This window comes from Procambarus clarkii, unplaced genomic scaffold (assembly GCF_040958095.1).
Source record: "Procambarus clarkii isolate CNS0578487 unplaced genomic scaffold, FALCON_Pclarkii_2.0 HiC_scaffold_134, whole genome shotgun sequence".
Lineage (NCBI taxonomy): Eukaryota > Metazoa > Arthropoda > Malacostraca > Decapoda > Cambaridae > Procambarus > Procambarus clarkii.
Genome location: NW_027189167.1, coordinates 830,570 through 843,992, shown reverse-complemented (window position 1 = coordinate 843,992; position 13,423 = coordinate 830,570). Strand labels below are relative to the sequence as shown.

Here is a 13,423-nt window from a genome sequence, read left to right as displayed (position 1 = left end):
AAACCCTATTAATATCCCCTTTGTTATGTCCATTCATCCACTTGTAAACCTCTATCATGTCACACCTAACTCTTTGCCTCTCCAGTTAATGCAACTTAAGCTTTGTTAATCTTTCTTCATATGAAAGATTTCTAATTTGGGGAATTAACTTAGTCATCCTACGCTGGACACGTTCAAGTGAATTTATATCCATTCTATAGTACGGCGACCAAAACTGAACTGCATAATCTAAATAGGGCCTAACCAGAGCAAGATATAGCTGAAGAACCACATCAGGTGTCTTGTTACTAACGCTTCGATTAATAAATCCCAGTGTCCTATTTGCCTTATTACGAACATTTATGCATTGATCCTTTTGTTTTAAATTCTTACTAATCATAACTCTCAGATCCCTTTCGCAATCCGACTTCGCAATCTCAACACCATCTTGCTCGTATCATGTAACTATCATCATTACCCAGCCTCAAAACTCTACATTTATCAGCATTAAACTGCATCTGCCAATCTTTTGACCATTCTAAAACCCTATTTTGATCAACTTGAAGTGATAGTGAGTCTTCTTCCGTAATAATTTCTCTACCGATTTTTGTATCATCGGCAAATTTGCAAATGTTGCTACTCAAACCTGAATCTAAATCATTTATATATATTATAAACAACAGAGGTCCCAGGACAGATCCTTGAGGCACTCCACTTACAACATTTTCCTACTCTGACTTGACTCCATTTATACTAACTCTCTGTTTTCTTTGGGATAGCCATGCCGTAATCCAACTTAATATAGCACCTCCAATACCATGAGCCTCTATCTTTATAATCAGTCTTTCATGTGATACTGTATCAAAAGCTTTGCTAAAGTCAAGGTACACAACATCACAATCCTTACCACTATCAACTGCCTCAACTATGCTAGAATAAAAAGATAACAAATTTGATAAACATGAACGGCCATTTATAAAACCATTTTGCGACTCCATTATTATTAATTTATGTTTCTCAAGATAAAGACGAATTTTATTTGCAATTATCGATTCAAGTAACTTTCCCACAATGTACGTTAGGCTAATTGGCCGATAGTTTGACGCAAGTGATCTATCTCCTTTCTTATAAACTTGGATCACATAAGCAACTTTCCATAACTCTGGCACTCGGCTTGACTCTATTGATTTATTAAATATGGTAGACAGTGGCTCGTAAAGCTCCTCTTTGCATTCTTTGAGCACCCTGGCAAACACCCTGGTAGATCATTATTCCCTCCCATTGTCCCTTGATAATTAGGCAAGATAGGCCTAGAAGTATATACAGGTTGTTACTAGAATGTCTATTGATTCTTAGGAGTAGATTAGGCAGTAGGGCAGCTTGCATATGTCATCTTCTACCTGGTGAAGACAGCGAGTAGCGGAGCCGAGGGGATTATGGGTCTTCGCTGATGGAGCCGGCCCCCATAAGGGCAAATATCCCCTTAAATTCGTTCAGCTGACTCGGGTTGCCGGAGGCCACCAAAAAAGCGCCACTGTCATCTGAATTATATATTATTACACGTATTCTTCTATCATGTTTATGTAGTTTTCTCTTCAGTAAACTTTATTTACTTTTATTATCGCTTTTATATGTCTCCACATCTCACTGAACATTGTGAACAAGTGATATTATATTGCACCACACTAGTACTGATATTAAACAGAAAAGTGACACTAGGTGGCAACACTGTATCAAATTTGAAATGAAAGCGTTGCCGGGACGCAGAGAAGATTACCCAGCTGGCGACCGAAGTAAATGTTGAGAACTTAGGTAACGACCGGAGGTCCCGCAAAACTTTGCACGTGTAGGTGGGCAAGCCCGGTGGGGGTTATCTTGAGATGATTTCGGGGCTTTAGTGTCCCCGCGGCCCGGTCCTCGACCAGGCCTCCACCCCCCAGGAAGCAGCCCGTGACAGCTGACTAACACCCAGGTACCTATTTTACTGTTAGGTAACAGGGGCATAGGGTGAAAGAAACTCTGCCCATCGTTTCTCGCCGGCGCCTGGGATCGAACCCAGGACCACAGGATCACAAGTCCAGCGTGCTGTCCGCTCGGCCGACCGGATCCCCCCTTAACATTATTGCCAACAGCATTTGGTGTTCCCAGGCGGTCACCCATCCAAGTACTAACCAAACCCAACGTTGCTTAACTTCGCTGATCGAACGAGAAGCGGTGTTCTCAACGTGGTATGGCCGTTGGCGCTCTCTCTCTCTGGGGTGTTGCACATTGCAGGATCGAGCTCAAGCAGTTTTTTTTCTACCACAGATGTGGCCACACATTTACAATGCTAACCAGCATTGTGTCTTTTACATAGTGTCATTAATGTACATTCACAAAGGTGAAATGTAATTCTGATCAGCTTCCATATATACTTTATACCCATACATATACATACACACACATACACATATACATACATATATACACACACATGCATTCACATACATTTGTCTCATTTACTCTGACAGGGTGAGGTAGCTGATAAAGAAACTAGTGTGCAATTAAGCACTTAATCACTGAAGGTGATGAAGGTGCTTTTACAAGCTCAGGTTATATAGTTACATCATATATATACATTGTATAATTGGTATATTACATGGTCAATCTTGGATACAAGTCCAATATATCATCAAGTGTTCCAGTACTCAAATAGTAATTACAAAGTTTAGCATACCTTAGCCCAGGAGGGCGAAAGTCAGTCAGTATGGAACATTCTACAATATAATTTTCAAGAGAGTGCATGTTTTCTCTTTCACAAAGTTGACACATTGTGTACTCGACATTTTGGTTTTGAGAAAGCTGCCAGATACGTCTATATCCCAGGCGTATTCTGGCTACTATAACATCACATTCCGGGTTCTCGTTCTATTAGTCCCATATGTGACTGCCTCCTCACGATATCTATCATAATATTTAATGCTACAACTTTCAGGTCTTTGTGAATTTGTTAGGTCGGTGAGATCTTCACTAGATATTTGTTTAAGTATTCTCTTTGTCACTACTAATGAAACACCCATATCAATTTCTACCACAGGTTTTCTGCAGGCTGTCTTTGCAAGCATATCAACAGTGTCATGCCTTGAGATGCCAACATGGGATGGTATCCATAGGAATTTAACCTCAAATCTGTTTTCTTTAGCAGCTAAAACATTCATTCGAATATCACTAACTATTTTCTGGGTGTCACTACTATGTGCGTTCAATGCCAGGAGTGCACTCTGCGAGTCACAGTATATCAGTCCACTGCCTTTGTTTTTTTTTTAAATTCAGTGGCCTGCAAGTTCGGTTTGAGTTGTACCTGCCCAGTCATTGACTCGCTTCATTGCTGTATGTACGAGAGAAGATTGTTCAAATATGTTACATGCACATCCGGTACATCGTCCACCTTCTACAGAGCCTTCGGTATAGCACTGATACACATCGTTACCCATACTCTGAGTACTTTCAGTGATGCTTTTCAGTGTTAACTGTTTTAATAATGTAGTGTGCACACTATCTTTCTTGGGCGCATTTACAAAATCAACTGATAGATCCCAGTTATCCCATGGAGTAATTGGCTCATTAATCATTAGTTGAGTTGGGTGCATATTTAATATTTTGATGGAGTTAGCTACCTTGTAGAACCAATATACATAATCAGATTTCGTTCTTCTATAGACCTCAGGTGAGTGCAGCATATTAGAAAGTTTAGCTTGAAACTTCATGTGTTGTCTAGAACTACTCAATGCCTTCACGCCGAAAACTGTGCTAATAGACAAAATTCTTTCACTTACGGTAGGTAATTTTAACTCTGCTCTCATATTAACTATTCTCGTGGACTTTGGAGCCCCAAGGATGAGACGCATAGCTTCATTTTGCAAGGTTTCAAGAGATTTCAGCTCTTTGTCAGTATCAAACAGTGTGTGCTGGGCTTTCTCCTCTCTCCCTTAGCTCCATAGTCAAGTAGTGGCGGGGACCGGGCTTCAGGCATGACTTGGAGAGCTCCCTGAGTGTGGTCAACGGTACCCCAGTAGAGGGGGTGAAGACCCGCAGCGTGGGGGGTTATAGGATCATTAACAACGGTACCCCAGTAGAGGGAGTGAAGACCCGCAGCGTGGGGGTTATAGGATCATTAACAACGGTACCCCAGTAGAGGGAGTGAAGACCCGCAGCGTGGGGGGTTATAGGATCATTAACAACGGTACTGCAGTAGAGGGAGTGAAGACCCGCAGCGTGGGGGTTTATAGGATCATTAACAACGGTACCGCAGTAGAGGGAGTGAAGACCCGCAGCGTGGGGGGTTATAGGATCATTAACAACGGTACTGCAGTAGAGGGAGTGAAGACCCGCAGCGTGGGGGGTTTATAGGATCATTAACAACGGTACCGCAGTAGAGGGAGTGAAAACCCGCAGCGTGGGGGGTTATAGGATCATTAACAACGGTACCCCAGTAGAGGGGGTGAAGACCCGCAGCGTGGGGGGTTATAGGATCATTAACAACGGTACCGCAGTAGAGGGAGTGAAGACCCGCAGCGTGGGGGTTTATAGGATCATTAACAACGGTACCCCAGTAGAGGGAGTGAAGACCAGCAGCGTGGGGGTTTATAGGATCATTAACATACACCTCCGTTGTTTAAGTGTAAATCTCATCACACAAGGCTAAGGTGAGCGACGCGTGACAGTAACAACATTAAACTCTCTGGGATAGCTGGTAACATCAGTAAATTCTCTGGAAAAGCTGGAAAAAACAGAAAACTCTCTGGGAAAGCTTGTGACAACACTAAACTGTCTGGTAAAATTGGAAACAACATTAAATTCTCTTGGAAACCTGCTATCAACATTCAACTCTCTGGTAAAGCTGGTAACAACATTAAACTCTCTGCGAAACCTAGTAACAACTGTACACACTTGGATAGCTGGTAACAACATTAAACTCTCTGGGAAAGATAGAAAAAACATTAATCTGTCTGGTAAATCTGGTAAAAACACTAAACTCTCTGGGAGAGCTTATTACAACATTGAACTCCCTTGGGATTGCTGATAACATCAGTAAACTCTGTGGGAAATCTGGTAACAACATTAAACATTCTGAAGAAAGCTGGAAACAAAAGAAGACTCCCTGGTATTTTTGTAACAACATTAAACTGTTTGGTAAAGATGGTATCCACATTAAACTCTCTTGGAGAGCTGATAACCACATTAAACTTTCTTGGAAAGCTGGTAACAGTAATATACTCTCTGGGAAAGCCGGTAACAAGGACAACATTAAACTTTGTCGTAAAATTGGTAACAACTTTAAACTCTCTTGGAAAGATGGAAACAACATTAAACACTCTGGGAAAGCTGGTAACAACTGTAAACTGCCTGTTAAAGCTGTGAACCGCACGGAGAGTGCAACACAACTGTTGCAGTAACCTGTGCCTCACTGATGGACTGCAACACACCTGCAGCAGCCACATGTGCCTCATTGATGGACTGCAACACAACTGTAGCAGCAACCTGTGCCTCACTGATGGACTGCAACACACCTGCAGCAGCCACATGTGCCTCACTGATGGACTGCAACACACCTGCAGCAGCCACATGTGCATCACTGATGGACTGCAACACACCTGCAGCAGCCACATGTGCCTCACTTATGGACTGCAACACACCTGCAGCAGCCACATGTGCCTTACTGATGGACTGCAACACACCTGCAGCAGCCACATGTGCCTCACTGATGGACTGCAACACACCTGCAGCAGCCACATGTGCCTTACTGATGGACTGCAACACACCAGCAGCAGCCACATGTGCCTCACTGATGGACTGCAACACACCTGCAACAGCCACATGTGCCTCACTGATAAACTGCAACACACCTGCAGCAGCCACATGTGTCTCACTGATGGACTGCAACACACCTGCAGCAGCCACATTTACCTCCCTGATGGTCTGCAACACACCTGCAACAGCCACATGTGCCTCACTGATGGACTGCAACACACCTGCAGCAGCCACATGTGCCTCACTGATGGTCTGCAACACACCTGCAACAGCCACATGTGCCTCACTGATGGACTGCAACACACCTGCAGCAGCCACATGTACCTCACTGATGGACTGCAACAGCCACATGTGCCTCACTGATGGACTGCAACAGCCACATGTGCCTCACTGATGGACTGCAACAGCCACATGTGCCTCACTGATGAACTGCAACAGCCACATGTGCCTCACTGATGGACTGCAGCAGCCACATGTACCTCACTGATGGACTGCAACAGCCACATGTGCCTCACTGATGGACTGCAACAGCCACATGTGCCTCACTGATGAACTGCAACAGCCACATGTGCCTCACTGATGGACTGCAACACACCTGCAGCAGCCACATGTGCCTCACTGATGGACTGCAACACACCTGCAACAGCCACATGTGCCTCACTGATAAACTGCAACACACCTGCAGCAGCCACATGTGTCTCACTGATGGACTGCAACACACCTGCAGCAGCCACATTTACCTCACTGATGGTCTGCAACACACCTGCAACAGCCACATGTGCCTCACTGATGGACTGCAACACACCTGCAGCAGCCACATGTGCCTCACTGATGGTCTGCAACACACCTGCAACAGCCACATGTGCCTCACTGATGGACTGCAACACACCTGCAGCAGCCACATGTACCTCACTGATGGACTGCAACAGCCACATGTGCCTCACTGATGGACTGCAACAGCCACATGTGCCTCACTGATGGACTGTAACAGCCACATGTGTCTCACTGATGGACTGCAACAGCCACATGTGCCTCACTGATGGACTGCAACAGCCACATGTGCCTCACTGATGAACTGCAACAGCCACATGTGCCTCACTGATGGACTGCAGCAGCCACATGTACCTCACTGATGGACTGCAACAGCCACATGTGCCTCACTGATGGACTGCAACAGCCACATGTGCCTCACTGATGAACTGCAACAGCCACATGTGCCTCACTGATGGACTGCAACACACCTGCAGCAGCCACATGTGCCTCACTGATGGACTGCAACACACCTGCAACAGCCACATGTGCCTCACTGATAAACTGCAACACACCTGCAGCAGCCACATGTGTCTCACTGATGGACTGCAACACACCTGCAGCAGCCACATTTACCTCACTGATGGTCTGCAACACACCTGCAACAGCCACATGTGCCTCACTGATGGACTGCAACACACCTGCAGCAGCCACATGTGCCTCACTGATGGTCTGCAACACACCTGCAACAGCCACATGTGCCTCACTGATGGACTGCAACACACCTGCAGCAGCCACATGTACCTCACTGATGGACTGCAACAGCCACATGTGCATCACTGATGGACTGCAACAGCCACATGTGCCTCACTGATGGACTGTAACAGCCACATGTGTCTCACTGATGGACTGCAACAGCCACATGTGCCTCACTGATGGACTGCAACAGCCACATGTGCCTCACTGATGAACTGCAACAGCCACATGTGCCTCACTGATGGACTGCAGCAGCCACATGTGCCTCACTGATGGACTGCAACAGCCACATGTGCCTCACTGATGAACTGCAACAGCCACATGTGCCTCACTGATGGACTGCAGCAGCCACATGTGCCTCACTGATGGACTGCAGCAGCCACATGTGCCTCACTGATGGACTGCAGCAGCCACATGTGCCTCACTGAAGGACTGCAGCAGCCACATGTGCCTCACTGATGAACTGCAACAGCCACATGTGCCTCACTGATGGACTGCAGCAGCCACATGTGCCTCACTGATGGACTGCAGCAGCCACATGTGCCTCACTGATGGACTGCAGCAGTCACATGTGCCTCACTGATGGACTGCAGCAGCCACATGTGCCTCACTGATGAACTGCAACAGCCACATGTGCCTCACTGATGGACTGCAGCAGCCACATGTACCTCACTGATGGACTGCAACAGCTACATGTGCATCACTGATGGACTGCAACAGCCACATGTGCCTCACTGATGAACTGCAACAGCCACATGTGCCTCACTGATTGACTGCAACACACCTGCAGCAGCCACATGTGCCTCACTGATGGACTGCAACATACCTGCAACAGCCACATGTGCCTCACTGATGGACTGCAGCAGCCACATGTGCCTCACTGATGGACTGCAACAGCCACATGTGCCTCACTGATGGACTGCAACAGCCACATGTGCCCCACTGATGGACTGCAGCAGCCACATGTGCCTCACTGATGGACTGCAGCAGCCACATGTGCCTCACTGATGAACTGCAACAGCCACATGTGCCTCACTGATGGACTGCAGCAGCCACATGTGCCTCACTGATGGACTGCAACAGCCACATGTGCCTCACTGATGAACTGCAACAGCCACATGTGCCTCACTGATGGACTGCAACACACCTGCAGCAGGCTCATGTGCCTCACTGATTGACTACAACACACCTGCAGCAGCTACATGTACCTCACTGATGGACTGCAACACATCGGCAGCAGCCTCATGTGCCTCACTGATAGTCTGCAACACACCTGCAACAGCCACATGTGTCTCACTGATGGAACTGCAACACACCTGTAGCAGTCACATTTACCTCACTGATGAACTGCAACACACCTGCAGGAGCCACATGTGCTTCACTGATGGACTGCAACACACCTGCAGCAGCCACATGTGCTTCACTGATGAACTGCAACACACCTACAGCAGTCACATTTACCTCACTGATGGTCTGCAACACACCTGCAGCAGCCACATGTACCTCACTGATAGTCTGCAACACATGTGCAGCAGCCTCATGTGCCTCACTGCTAGTCTGCAACACACCTGCAGCAGCCACATGTGCCTCACTGATAGTCTGCAACACACCTGCAGCAGCCACATGTGCCTCACTGATAGTCTGCAACACACCTGCAGCAGCCACATGTGCCTCACTGATAGTCTGCAACACACCTGCAGCAGCCACATGTGTCTCACTGATAGTCTGCAACACACCTGCAGCAGCCACATGTGCCTCACTGAAGGACTGCAACACACCTGCAACAGCCACATGCGCCTCACTGATGGACTGCAACACACCTGCAGCAGCCACATGTGCCTCACTGAAGGACTGCAACACTTCTGAAGCAGCCACATGTGCCTCACTGAAGGACTGCAACACATCTGCAGCAGCCACATGTGCCTCACTGAAGGACTGCAACACATCTGCAGCAGCCACATGTACCTCACTGATAGTCTGCAACACATCTGCAGCAGTCTCATGTGCCTCACTGCTAGTCTGCAACACATCTGCAGCAGCCACATGTGCCTCACTGAAGGACTGCAACACTTCTGCAGCAGCCACATGTGCCTCACTGAAGGACTGCGACACTTCTGCAGCAGCCACATGTGCCTCACTGAAGGACTGCAACACACCTGCAGCAGCCACATGTCATCATGCTGAGACATGATAACATGTCTCAGCATGATGACATACACTATACCATGATGACACAATGATTGTAATTCAATATTAGTTTTGATTGTTGCACTGTTTAACTTGGTCCTGGCCTCGTTTGTGTTTGTTCTATGGTGATATAATTCCTGCTCGGGAAGCATAACTTTTGTCACTCTTTAAATCAGTTTTATACAAATTTTGTATTTCCTCATAATTTGTGCATTTATTCCATGTTAAACAGGATGAAACAATGATGATCACTAGAACTTAATTCTTTGTCCACTTGTACATAATTTATAGAATCTTTATTAGAAGGTAAAATTATGTCCAGGACATTTGAGGTCCACGTTAGATTCTTAACCAATTAACACAGTGCGATTTAAAATAAATTTGTGAACAAACTATGTCCAAAGCTATTAGATATTGGATCTCCCCAGTATGGTGTAGGCAGATTTACGTCACCAATTAAGACTGATTCGTTCGTGTTACATATATCAGCTATTTGATTATATATCATTTCATCTTTTCCAAAATAAGCAGCAGGAAGCTTGAAGTAGATCCATATTAGTAATTGATGCTTTTGTTATCACCAAATGCAATAAACATATAATCTATATCTAAGAGATGAGTGTGTAGGATGGTTATTAGGTTCACATATTTTCCTTTACCAGTTTTCATGTAAATATTACCAATAATGTTACTTTTTTCACAGACATCGCAGGCGCTTCAGGTGTAGAACAATTCTTACACAGGCTGCTTCAGGTGTAGAACAATTCTTACACAGGCTGCTGCAGGTGTAGAACAATTCTTACACGGGCTGCTTCAGGTGTAGAACAATTCTTACACAGGCTACTACAGGTGTAGAACAATTCTTACACAGGCTACTACAGGTGTAGAACAATTCTTACACAGGCTGCTTCAGGTGTAGAACAATTCTTACACAGGCTGCTTCAGGTGTAGAACAATTCTTACACAGGCTGCTGCAGGTGTAGAACAATTCTTACACGGGCTGCTTCAGGTGTAGAACAATTCTTACACAGGCTACTACAGGTGTAGAACAATTCTTACACAGGCTACTACAGGTGTAGAACAATTCTTACACAGGCTACTACAGGTGTAGAACAATTCTTACACAGGCTGCTTCAGGTGTAGAACAATTCTTACACAGGCTGCTTCAGGTGTAGAACAACTTTTACACAGTCTGCTTCAGGTGTAGAACAACTCTTACACAGGCTGCTTCAGGTGTAGAACAATTCTTACACAGGCTGCTTCAGGTGTAGAACAACTCTTACACAGTCTGCTTCAGGTGTAGAACAACTCTTACACAGGCTGCTTCAGGTGTAGAACAATTCTTACACAGGCTACTACAGGTGTAGAACAATTCTTACACAGGCTACTACAGGTGTAGAACAATTCTTACACAGGCTGCTTCAGGTGTAGAACAATTCTTACACAGGCTGCTTCAGGTGTAGAACAATTCTTACACAGTCTGCTTCAGGTGTAGAACAACTCTTACACAGTCTGCTTCAGGTGTAGAACAACTCTTACACAGGCTGCTTCAGGTGTAGAACAATTCTTACACAGGCTGCTTCAGGTGTAGAACAATTCTTACACAGGCTGCTGCAGGTGTAGAACAATTCTTATACAGGCTACTACAGGTGTAGAACAATTCTTACACAGGCTACTACAGGTGTAGAACAATTCTTACACAGGCTACTACAGGTGTAGAACAATTCTTACACAGGCTGCTACAGGTGACGAACAATTCTTACACAGGCTGCTTCAGGTGTAGAACAATTCTTACACAGGCTGCTTCAGGTGTAGAACAACTCTTACACAGTCTGCTTCAGGTGTAGAACAATTCTTACACAGGCTGCTTCAGGTGTAGAACAATTCTTACACAGGCTGCTTTAGGTGTAGAACAATTCTTACACAGGCTGCTTCAGGTGTAGAACAACTCTTACACAGGCTGCTTCAGGTGTAGAACAATTCTTACACAGGCTGCTTCAGGTGTAGAACAACTCTTACACAGGCTGCTTCAGGTGTAGAACAACTCTTACACAGTCTGCTGCAGGTGTAGAACAACTCTTACACAGGCTGCTTCAGGTGTAGAACAATTCTTACACAGGCTGCTTCAGGTGTAGAACAACTCTTACACAGTCTGCTGCAGGTGTAGAACAATTCTTACACAGGCTGCTTCAGGTGTAGAACAACTCTTACACAGGTTGCTGCAGGTGTAGAGTTCGTTCAAACTATGCCAATGATTCTGGGTAAATAAACGTTACCAAATGTTTTCAAAAGTTTCTCCGTCTCTTTAATATATAAATATTGATTTATCGTTTAGACTAATGGCATTGTTGAACTTACGGCCTTTTTTGAACATGTAGGTCGTGCAGTCACTATAAATGATAACTGATTTTCTTTAGAAGTTTTGAATCATTAACTATTACATTCTCAGCAATTTATCGGATACTGTTATCATAGTGGCATCCAGGCAGCAGCTTATATGTGTGACTATTATTACATAAAAAATAATGAAAATAAAAATTCTCAATGGTTTTTGCCCCTGATTGAAAATAGAACTATTGTAATGCTTAGAAATAACTAGAATTTAAAATGACTAGATAAACAGCACTCAGTGGCTACAATTAATTGTAACTGGGTATTGAATTACATTTTGAGTCAGTATTGAGTTACAGATGTAGTTTCTTGAGGCATATGAGGTAAGAATCCCAGGACTCCATCCCTGTTGTTGTCTTCACACATTACACCCTCAGTGTATGCTCAGTAACTGTACTAGACACATAAATAACAAGAAATATATTAACAACACGAAACTACACTAAAGATAAGAATGACACTACCAAACTCCTAACTACTTTTCTCCTAAGAACACATAAGAACATTCCCTTACTCTCATATATCACCCTGGCCACACCTCTCAGCCTAGAGTACTGAGTGTTCCCAAGAACACATAAGAACATTCCCTTGCTCTCATATCCCACCCTGGCCACACCTCTCAGCCTAGAGTACTGAGTGTTCCCAAGAACACATAAGAACATTCCCTTACTCTCATATCCCACCCTGGCCACACCTCTCAGCCTAGAGTACTGAGTGTTCCCAAGAACACATAAGAACATTCCCTTATTCTCAAATCCCACCATGGCCACACCTCTCAGCCTAGAGTACTGAGTGTTCCCAAGAACACATAAGAACATTCCCTTATTCTCAAATCCCACCCTGGCCACACATAACAAATTGTTATGTCCATAATACTCTGTATGATCATTTCAGAAGCATCTTGAGTCGTGATAAATCATACCAGATAACATTATATTTGTCTGACAGGTTGGACAGCTGTTCAGTATGCAGCCTTTGAAGGTCACAACGACGTGGTGAGGATCCTCACCCGTGATGGTGCAGATGTCAACAAGGAGAATGAAGTGTATAGCAACGATGTTAGGCAATTTGGTAAGAAATCCATGAACTTTATAACATAACAAGGTGGGATACCCGGCGATGGCTGGGTATCCTCCCTTAAACACATCCCCACTCCCATCACCTTTTGTTTCCATCTCTCTCCTCTCTATACAATTTTCCACCCTCAATTCCAACTTTTCCCATTTTCCCCCACCTCCTCCCTCCTCTACCCCCTCTCTTGCACACTCCCTTCCCTACCCTTTATCTTTCCCGGACCCCTTTCCTTCTCTTGCCCTTCACACTCTCATCCACTCGTTCTCCCCTCTTTTCCTCTACCCTTCTATCTCCTAACTTACCGATTTATTCCCCCTTCTCTCTCTCTCTCTCTCTCTCTCTCTCTCTCTCTCTCTCTCTCTCTCTCTCTCTCTCTCTCTCTCTCTCTCTCTCTCTCTCTCTCTCTCTCTCACTCTCTCTCTCTCTCTCTCTCTCTCTCCCTCCCTCCCCCTCTCCCTCCCTTCCTCCCTCCCTCTCTCTCTCGCTCTCTCTCTCT

The 13,423-nt window shown here is 45.2% G+C and overlaps 1 non-coding gene across 1 annotated transcript; it reads right to left on the bottom strand.

Annotated features, from left to right (window-relative positions):
• Nucleotides 1–2,102: 2,102 nt before the first annotated feature.
• Nucleotides 2,103–2,221, bottom strand: LOC138360954 (5S ribosomal RNA). Its single transcript, XR_011226722.1, has one exon. It is a non-coding gene; the product is annotated as a 5S ribosomal RNA (ribosomal RNA).
• Between the last annotated feature and the right edge of the window lie 11,202 nt (nt 2,222–13,423).